The sequence below is a fragment of the Panthera uncia genome (assembly GCF_023721935.1).
Source record: "Panthera uncia isolate 11264 chromosome C1 unlocalized genomic scaffold, Puncia_PCG_1.0 HiC_scaffold_4, whole genome shotgun sequence".
In the NCBI taxonomy this organism is placed as follows: Eukaryota; Metazoa; Chordata; class Mammalia; order Carnivora; family Felidae; genus Panthera; species Panthera uncia.
The window spans coordinates 69,504,443-69,515,838 of record NW_026057585.1 but is presented as its reverse complement, the minus strand read 5'-3'; positions in this window follow the sequence as shown (position 1 = coordinate 69,515,838).

The window sequence follows — 11,396 nt, the reverse complement described above, 5'->3', positions numbered from 1 at the left end:
GGGGGGGAGGGAAGGAATGGGTAAAATAGGTGGAAGGGATTAAGAGTACACTTATCTTGATGAGCACTGAGTAATGTATAGAAATGTTGAATCACTATATTGTACACCTGAAACTAATATAAAAGTATGTTAACTCTACTGGAATTTTAAGAAATTAGGGGTACCTGGGTGGCTCAGTTGGTTCAGCATCCGACTTTGGCTCAGGTCATGATCTTACAGTCTGTGAGTTCGAGTCCCACATCGGGCTCTGTACTGACAACTCGGATTCTGTGTCTCCCTCTCTCTCTGCCCCTCCCCCACTCATGCTCTCTCTCTCTCTCTCTCTCTCTCTCTCTCTCTCTCTAAAATAATAAAAACATTTTAAACATTGTTAAAAAATTTTAAATAGAAAACAATATCTGCTAAGGCTGAAGAAAAGAAAAAAACACATCTTTGGTATGGCCAAGAGTTTAAGGCCAAGACTTTAAGTGAATATTTATTCACTGATTTATTTGCTTATTCAACAGATGTTCAACAAATGCTTGTGTGTGCCAGTGTGTCCTAGAATTGTAGGGAATACAAAGATTAATTAAACCTGGTCCCTGAGCTCAAGGAATGTATGATTTTTTTTTTAAGGTTCATTTATTTATTTTGAGAGAGAAAGCACGCACATGTGTGTGCCAGGTGGGGGTGGGGGCAGAGAAAGAGGGAAAATCCCAAGCAGGCTCTTTGCTGATGTGGGGCCCAGACCCACGAACCATGAGATCATGACCTGAGCTGAAATCAAGAGTTGGATGCTTAACCAACTGAGTCACCCAGGTGCCCCAAAGAATGTACAGTTTTTATCAGCCTTTTCCCTAAACTGCATTCGGGGTTTTGTAATCTTGTTTTCTATATAATTTACTTTCATGTAGCAAAATTCAATTACAACCTCAAGTTTATATCTCTGATAAGCTTCTTCCCTGGGACAGCCAGGACATTATTTCAATCTTCAGACTGACTCTCAAGCCACAGGACTGCAGTGTCTGACTACAAAACAGATCCTTGCATATCTGTTTATGTGCTTCCAGAACTTATTATCAGAATATAATAATAACTATAAAGGAATATTTGACTAAATAGAGATAGGTACCATATTCCTGGATGTTGGTCCTTCCCCAGTTCTTTCTTTTTTTTTTTAATTTGAGAGAGAGGGAGAGCAAGAGCAGGAGAGTGGAAAGAGGGAGAGAGAGAACCTTAAGCAGGCTCCATGCTCAGCAGGGAGTCTGATGTGGGCTTCGATCCCATGACCCTAGGGTCATGACCTGAGCTGAAATCAAGAGTCTGACACTCAACTGACTGAGCCACCTAGGCGCCCTCCCAGTTAATGTATTTTTAAGTATAATTCTAATCAACATCAAATTAATTTTTAACTGTAACATGATTTAAAGATAATTTTAATATCTTCTGGAAGAATATAAAATAAAAAATGAGTGAAGATTTCCCCTTCCCAGAAACTTTAAGTGTTTTAAAAACTATAATTAATTAAAATAGTGGTAAATCTCTCAGAAGAATTCCAAATAACATATGTAGAGATTCCACCTCTAGGGTGCCTAGCTTAATTTCTGCTCTCTCCCCTCCAAGGGTCAGCTATACTTACTAACTCTATGAGAGGACAGGGCAGAGAAGGGGGAAAACAGTGATTTTATAATGGAGAAACTTGCTAACACAACCTTAACCAAGTGATGAAAATTAACATCATCAATGAAGTCACATGAGTATCATTTACCCCTGATGGGATAGGCAAGCGCACTTGACCTCTGTGATATTCTTTTCAACAGCTCATAAGCCCAGTCTAATTGTGAGAAAACATTAGACAAACTCAGATTAGGGGACATTCTACAATATACTTAGCCAGTACATCTCAAGACTATCAAAGTCATTAGAAGCAAGGAAACACTAAGAAACTACCACAGACCAGAGAGACTAATAGAAGTTATAGAAACTAAATGCCCTGGATTGAAACAGAAAGAGGACATTAATGGGAAAAGTGGATGAAACTCAAAGTCTTGCACCTGGCTAATTATAATGTACCAATGTTAGTTTCTTAGTTTTGACAAATGTACGGTGGTAATTAAAGTAAGATGTTAACAATGGGGGGAAACTGAATGAGGTGTATACAGGAGCTGTCTTTGTGTGTTTTTTTTTAATTAAAAATTTTTTAATGTTTTAATTTATTTTTGAGACAGAGAGAGACAGAACATGAGCAGGGGAGGGGCAGAGAGAGAGGGAGACACAGAATCTGAAGCAGGATCCAGGCTCTGAGCTGTCAGCACAGAGCCTGACGCAGGGCTCAAACTCACGGACTGTGAGATCATGACCTGAGCTGAAGTCAGACGCTTAACCGACTGAGCCACCCCGGCGCCCCTACAGGAGCTGTCTTTGTAACTTTTCTGTAAATCTAAAATTATTCTAAAATAAAAGTTTATTTTAAAAGATAGCATGGGGGCACCTGGGTGGCTCAATGGGTTAAATGTCTGATTCTTGATTTGGGCTCAGGTTATGATCTCATGGTTTATGGATTCAAGCCCCATGTCAGCACAAAGCCTGCTTGGGATTCTCCCTCTCTCTCTGTCCCCTCCCCACATGCACTCTCTTTCTCAAAAATAAATAAGTAAATAAATAAATAAATAGCATGATTTAGGCATAATTACATGTAGATAGAGCAATGAGATTGAAGATAATTGCCTAGAAATAGTCTAGGTATATAAGAATATAAGAAAAAGAAGGTGTTATAAATTATGGGTAGTATATATATTATTCAACAAATAAGGTTGGACCACAGTTGTTCAGCAATTTGAAATGAAATGAAATTTGACCCTTACTTCTATTTATTCAACTATGAATAATCTATAAATATTATTGAGCACCACCTACATGCCAGGCATTATGTTAGGTATTAACACTGCCCCTGCTTTCAAGGTGCTTACAATTTAATGGGAAATGAGACATGAATAAGTAATTAGAAATGTAATTATTGTAAAGGGGAAATTCTGAGTGCTCAAAAAGTGTTCCTAACCTCGTCCAAGGCATCAAGAAGTCTTAGACTCAGGGCATACATTTAGGCTAACATCTGAAGACCAACAGAAATTAGCCAGATATCAAGGGGATAAAGAGTATTCTAGGAAGGGAGAACAACCCAAGTAGAGACCTGAGATGTATGAGATGACCTACAGAGAATGGTTTGTGTGGCAAGAAAAGAAAAAAGCTAAGGAAGTAGGGGGCGCCTGGGTGGCTCAGTTGGTTGAGCATCATACTTCAGCTCAGGTCATGATCTTGTGGTTCATGAGTTCGAGCCCCACATCAGGCTGGCTGCTGTCAGCGCAGTCCACTTCAGATCCTTTGTCTCCCTCTTTCTCTGTCCTTCCCTCCACTCTCTCTAAGATAAGTAAACATTAGGGACACCTGGGTGGCTCAGTCGGTTAAGCATCCAACTCTTGATCTCAGCTAAGGTCATGATCTCACAGTTTGTGAGTTTGAGCCCCACATAAGGCTCTGCACTGACAGTGTGAAGCCTGCTTGGGATTCTCTCTCCCCCTTTCTCTCCTCTCTCTCTGCCCCTCCCCTGCTCACTCTCTCTCAAAAATAAATATAAATAAATATACAAACATTAAAAAAAAAAACTGAGGAAATAGTCCTAAAATACCCTAACATTAAACAATGAATGGTGGAGGAAGAGCCAGGCTTAAGGCAGGGATGTACGGGGAGAGATGTACAGGGAATTCCAAAGGAGAATGCAATATTAAAGCCAAGAACAGAAATTGTAAAATGCTGCTAAAGGTGTCCCTTGGATTTAGCAACATAAGATTATTGGTAATCTTTTTTGGGGGGGAGGGGGCAGGGGAGGAGAGAGAGAGCGAGAGCAGAGGAGAGGGGCACAGAGCGAGAGAGAGAGAGAGAGAGAGAGAGAGAGAGAGAATCTTAAGCAGGGTCCACGCTTAGTGTGGAGCCTGACCCAGGGCTCAATCCCATGACCCCAGGATCATGAGCTAAACCAAAATCAAGAGTGAGACGCTCAACCCACTGAGCCACCTAGGCGCTCTAAGATTATTGGTAATCTTAGCAAGAGCATTAGAATGATAGGAATAAAAGTCAGGTTAAGTGGTTTGAAAAGGGCAAGATATAGGACTTCTGGTTTGAAGATGGCAAAATGATCAGTTACAGCAGTCTCTTAAAAATACACTCCTTTCACCAGACTGAAAAATGCACTGGAAAGGGGGCATAGCATCCTTGAAAGGCTCTGTATTGCCATTCTCTGCAAGAGAGTGGGAAATGCTATCATTGAAATGGGCTCCCTGAATTCAACGTGTGATAAGAGTGATGGAGGCCAAGTGGAGCACTTTAAACTGTTAGAGATAAGGTAGGCGTCTCTCTCTCTCTTTCTCTCTCTCTCTCTGTGGTGTGCAGGGGTGGGGGGCAGTGTGCACTTGTGCAAAGATAACCAGAGTGGGGCTCGCTCTCCCTCTCGCTCTCCTTCTCTCTCTTCCTCGCTCACTCTCCCTCTCGCTCTCCCTCTCTCTCCCTTCCTCTCGAGAGGAAGGGAGAGAGAGGGAGAGCGAGAGGGAAAGCGAGAGAAAGAGGGGACACTTTTACTTGGCAGAAACAATGCACCTTCATTATCTTGTTTCAAGTCTGTGTTGACTCTCCAACTCTCTGTCATAATTTAGACTGTATAGAGACTTTGGTCATATCACCTTTTCATATTTCCTAACCAACTTCCATAGATAGTTAATTCACTACCTTGATAACATCATGCTGACTGTACCTAATGAACAGGAAATTGCTTAGCAAATACCCTAGAAGCCTTTGTAAGACACCTGCATGCCAGAGGGTAGAAAATAAACATTATAAAAATTAAGGAGACTCTTACATTGATAAATTTTCCAGGGGTCTAGTAGTCTGACGCATGTAAAGATATATTCTCCAAGGTGAAATGGAGAGTAGAAGAAAAGATGCCATTATTCTCTGAAGTCAGTTTACAGCCAGATATGTAAACTGAAAGCCATAGTAGCTTCCCAGGAAGCTCTTGAACACCACCTGCTTCTATTTCACTACTGCAGACTAAGACAATTGGCTCTCAGGTTTTTGAGAATCATGGCACCCTCTCAACGCTCTTGAGAATGACTCATTTATTGGTGTTTCAAAGCAATATTTTTGGTAGCACCCCCTGATCTTTGATGGTGGTTTCTTCAACCTTTACTATTCTGCTTGTCCAATGGTTGTATAAGCCCCTAACTCATATATTAAACTTTTCATATCTGGACAACATAGAATAGTTCCTGTTTTCTGATCCAGTCCCACAGAAATCTAAATGTCTAAGTGGTTGTACAAATTTACTATGCTATTAACTCTGTGGGTTTCCTCTTTTATGAATTAGCCATTTGTTATTATTTGTCCATTGTTCTGTGGTTGGTATGATGGTTAGTTTTGTATGCCAACCTGACTAGGCTATAGTACCCAGCTTTAAAATCAAACACTAATCTAGATATTGCTCTGAAGATACTTTGTAGATGTGGTTGCCATCTATAATCAGTTGACTTTAAGTAGATTATCCCCATTAATGTGAGTGGGTGTCATCTAATCAGTTGAAAGTCTTTAAAAGCAAAATCTGAGGCTTCCCAGAGAAAAAGAAATTCTATCTCAAGACTGCAAGACTGCAGCATCAACTCCTGCCTAAGTTTCCAGCCTGCCTCATATCTCCCCTATTGGTTCTGTGTTTCTGAAGAATCCTAACTGATGTAGATTGATACAGATTCTGGTTTAGAAAATGGAGTGGTTCTGTAACAAATACCTAAAATTGTAGAAGTAGCTTTGGAATCGAGTCATGGTTAGAAGCTAGAAAATTTTTTAGGCACATGATAGAAAAGGCCTAGATAGCCTTGAAGAAACTGTTTTGGAAATAATGGAGATTAAGGTGCTTCTGGTGAGGTCTCAGAGGCAATGAGGAACCTGTTACTGGACACTGGAAGAAAAGCAATCCTTGTTGTAAGATGGCAAAGAACTTGGCTGAATTGTGTTTTACTGTTGGGTGGAAAGTAGAAATTGTAAGCAATGAACTTAAACATTTAGTTCAAACTATTTCCAAGAAAAGTATGAAAGGTGTGGCCTGATTTCTCCTTATTGCTTATAGTAAAAATGTGAGGGGAAATAGATAAGTTGAGGAAGGAACTATTAAACAAAAAGGAACTTGCACTTGGTGATTTGAAGAATTCTCAGCCTATCCAGATAGCATGTTGTAGAAACAGAGCCAAGAGTGTTGCTGGACAAACTTTTGCTGAGGAGATTAAATTTGTGACTTATGGGTCTAAATCAACCTTCTCAGCATGATCCAGGAATAGAAATGGGTTCTCCAGAAAAAAATCTTTGGAGAACCCTCTTATGTAATGGCATGAATCCCCTTGACATATATGGAAGATCAACACAGTTTTTTGAAAATGGTATATCAGCAGAAACACTGCCAGTTTGGACTGAAGGGGCCAGAGACAGAACTAAATGAAGGAAAGTTGTCAGACTTCAAAGATTCTAACCAGCAGGAAATGAGCTGTATTCAACTACAAATATGTGCTATGCTTCAGGTAAAAGGAAGAATGACTCCAAGGGCAATACTGTAGACACAGACACAGAGGCACAGGCTACAGAGGCTTCCTCCAGCCCAGAGGGCAGATCAAGCCACAAAAAATGATTCTCAGGCCTTGAAACCAAATGGAATTTGCCCTGCTAGGTTTCGAACTTGCTTGAGACTAGTTACTCTTATTCCTTCCATTTTCTCCCTTTCAGAATAGGAGTATCTATCATATGTTTGTCTCGCCATTGTATTTTAGAATCAATATGTTTTCTAGGTTTAGAGGTCCATAGATGGAGAAGAATTTTGTTTCAGGGTGGTCCATACCCCGAATCTCACTGATACCTGATTTAGATTATCTATATTGTGAGATTGGGGATTTAGAGTTGATACTAGAATAAATTAACATTTTGGGGGATTTAGGATAGAATAAAAGTTTTTTGCATGTGGAATAGATATGAATTTGGGGGTTCAGATGGCAGATGGTAGGGGTTTGAATAGTGTCCCACCAGAACTTCAAAATGAGACCTTGCTTAGAAATACAGTCTTTGCGGATGTAAGTAAGTTAAGATTAAATCATACTAGAGTAGGGCGGGCCCCAAATATAATGACTGGTGTCCTAAGAAGCCCATGTTAAGACACAGAGACACAGAGAATAAGGCCATGTGAAGACAGAGGCGGAGACTGGAGTGATGCAGCTACAAGCCAAGAAATGCCAAGGTTTGATGGCAATCACCAGAAGGTAGGAGAGAGGCATGGAATAATTCTCCCTTAGAGCCATTAGAAGGAATCAGTCTTGCTGATGCCTTGATTTTGGACTTCTAGACTCCAGGACTGAGAAAATAAATTTCTGTTTTTCAAGTTATTTGGTTTGTGGTAATCTGTTACAACAGGCCTAGGAAACTAACACAGTCAGTATTTAGGTGTTGATTGGTACGTCTTAATTATATATATATATATATATATATATACACAATATATATATATATATTTGGACGTTTCTTCCAACCTGCCACTTAACTTTTCACTTTGTCTATGAAACCATTGAGGTACGTAATTTTCAACACAAAAGATATAAAATTTTTCCTTCATGGTTTGTGCTTTTTGTGTCCTGTTTAAGAAATCCTTCATAACTTGGGGTGCCTGGGTGGCTCAGTTGATTAAGCATCCAACTTCAGCTCAGGTCGTGATCTCACGGTTCATGGGTTCGAGCCCCGCGTCAGGCTCTGTGCTGACAGCTGAGAGCCTGGAGCCTGCTTCCGAGTCTGTGTCTTCTCTCTCTCTCTGCCCCTCCCCCACTCATGCTCTGTTTCTATCTGTCTCAAAAATAAACATAAAAAATATTTTAAAGAAATCCTTCATAACTTGAAATGATGAAGAAATTCTCCCATATTTGCTTCTAAAAGTTTTTATGAATGGTATGAAGTACGATTGTAATTTTTTTCAATCAATTCCTCCAGCACCATTTAATAAATACCTATTCCTCCTCCATTGGCATGCAATTTTATCTTCAACATTTATCACATTCCATATTTGCAGGATTCTATTTTTGGTCTCTTTCTTCTGTTCCATGGATCATTTGCCTATCTTTACACCTGTAACACATTAATTACTATAATTTTACAGCAGTGGTTCTCACCCAGAAGTTATTTTACCTCTCAAGGGACATTTGGCAATACCTGAAGACATTTTTGGCTGTTATAAACTGGGGGCAGGGGGCATGCTACTGGCATCTAGAGGGTATAAGCTAGAAATGCTGCTAAACATCCTACAATGCACAGTACAGTACCCCCACAACAAAGAATTATCCTGTCCTAAATGGCTCTGTTTTGACAGCCCTGTTTTTTTTTTAAGTATAATTAACATAGAGTGTTATATTAGTTGCAGATGTATAATATGATTCAACAACTCTATACATTACTCAGTGCTTATCACAATCAGTGTACTCTTAATCCCCTTTACCTATTTCATCCATCCCCTCAACCACCTCCCTGCTGGCAACTACCAGTTTGTTCTCTGTATTTTAAGAGTCTGGTTTTTTTTTTTTGTTTTGTTTGCCTCTTTTTTCCTTTGAGTGTTCATTTGTTTTATTTCTTAAATTCCACATATGAGTGAAGTTATATGGTAGTTGTCTTTCTGTGACTGACTTATTCTGCTTAGATTATACCCTCTAGGTCCATCCATGATGTTCTAAATGGCAAGATCTCATTATTTTTTATGGCTGAGTAATATTCCAGCATGCGCGCGCGCGCACACACACACACACACACACACACATATATATATATATAGCCCCTGTTCAAATTATTGTAAAATCCAGGTGCACCAGCTGGCTCAGTCAAGCATGCAACTCTTGATCTCAGGTTTGCAAATTTGAGCCCCACATTGGGTATAAAATTTACTTAAAAATAAAATCTTTAAAAAACGATTGCAAATTCAAAATAAACTTACACAGTAGAACTTTACTGTGTTTAGGGGTATATAAATGTAGGGCAATAAGTATATAAAAAGGTATATAAGGATTGGACAGCAATGTTCGTGAAAAGACCAACAGTGAAATCCTTTGTTTGGAGAAAATGCTCATCAATTGTGTCTGAATTAATGGCAGAGAATCTGTGATAAAAACCACAGAATGAAAGTTAGCACCATTTAATCTCCCTCCCTCCACCCATCCCAGCTTTTCAGAAGTTTGGAAGGAAGGCCTGCAGGGTCATTAAATTCTCTCTGTGGTAGCAGGATGGATGTGTTAGTCTCAAACCATCCATAATAGATGGATGTCTAGTCTAGCCTTAGAAATCTATTCATATGCTGTTTGCTCCTAAAGCTTCCCTCAGCAGTTAAGTGTTTTTAGAATTTTAATATTTATTAAATCCAAACCTCATCAACTTACTTCCAAAGCCCAGATAATGGCAGGCAAGATCTGTTGTAATTGATTCGTCACCTGTTCTTCCCTTGCCAGGTTCTCATCTTACATGCCAGGCACTTTCCAATGTCAGACTACTTCCTTTCTCTCCTAATTGCCAGACTTTCTTCTATTTAGTCTTACATCACCTCTATCCTTCTCTCCTCCCATTTGTGCCTCCCCTCTCCTTTCCTGGGTGCTTGACTTTCAGTCTCCTTTAGATCCAATTCTTGGAGCACTTCTGATTCTAGCTGCTAGATTTTGCAACTTTTCAGTTACCTGCCTTACTTTTTCTGAACAGTAATGCTTTAGGCATAGGATTAAAATATCTACTTGTGTGTCACTGCAGCTGGCTAAGGGAAACTGATGACTATTTTGTACACTATTTCGCCTGTGTAGTTCTCTCTCCATTGTGCACTTGTGTCCTGGTCTCCCCCTTCTCACACCTCCTTTTCTTCACTTCATCTCTCTCCTCCAGATATAGGTATATAGGAGAGGTATATTTGTAGCTCTCAGAATGGAAGTTCAAGAGGGTAAAATGGAATGACTTAGGAGCAAGGCAAGGAGAGAGGGCAGGGTCAGTTGAAGGCTTGTATAGAACAGGTGGGAGGTAGATTCAGAAAGGAAACGTGGCTCCATTGAAGAGGATTCATCCCGGGAGTCACATGGAGGAAGCAGCATTAACCCTGATCCTTATTCTCCCCAGGGCAGTGGTTTTTTTTGTCCTACCTTAGGTGAATTCACCTCAGATGAATTTCCCTCCAAGTGTCAGGAAGGAGTGATTGAACCAGAGTCATCTGTTTTTCTCACAGATAAAGGTGGCAGGTCTGTCACTTCTGAAGAGAAGGTCTCAGGAGAAGAGCTGGGCTCCTCTAGTTTCTATCCTGCCCTAATCTTGCAGCATCATCTTGGCTGTATCTGGAAGTGGGAGATAAGAATACTGTTTCTTATCTGTAATACACTGGCTCTTTGCCTATAGACCTATTTAGATTATAATCTCCTAGAACCACGTTTAGCAATGCTACATAGAAAAAAGCATAAACTGTTGTATCAGATAGACATAGGTGCAATTTTCAGCTCTGCCACTCACCAGCCATATGACTTGGAGCAAGTCAGTTAGCCTCTCCAAGCCTCAGTTTTCTCATGAGGATTAAAGTACCTATGGGGCACCTGGGTGGCTCAGCTGGTTGAGAATCCGACTCTTGATTCTGGCTCAGGTCATCATCCCTGGAGCATGGGATCAAGCCCCACATTAGATTGCTTAGGATTCTCTCCCTCTGTCCTTCTCCCCTGCTCTCTCGCTCTCTCTCTCTCTCTCTCAAATAAAAATAATTTCACTACATTTCATAACACTATGAGGGCTGAGACTGTGCCAATTTGCCCCCGTTTGTAGTTCAGTACCTGGCACAGAGTATGCCCTCAATAAATATTAGTTACAACTGAATGAATGAGTAGGCACCTAACAAACTGTAGCCAGATATCTCTTTGTCCAGGCTGATTCTGGCTGATGGTAATGATACTGTGCCCTGACACAGTCCAAGAAAAAAAAAAAAAAATCACTACATCAAGGGGCACCTAGGTGGCTCGGTCGGTTAAGCGGCTGACTTAGCTCAGGTCATGGTCTCATGGTTTCTGAGTTCAAGGCCCGCATCAGGTTCTGTGCTGACAGCTCAGAGCCTGAAGCCTGCTTCGGATTCTGTATCTCCCTCTCTCTCTGCCCCTCTCCCCCGTGCTCTCTCTCACACCACCGCCTCTCTTTCTCAAAAATAAATAAACATTAAAAAATTCACTACATCAAATCCAGAGATAGTGGCACACTAGTCTAATGTGCCTAGGGGATTACATCATGTCCCACGGGGTAAAAGAGGCTTGTGTGAAACGCAACTTTCAATAGTATTGGTTATGCCCACTGAG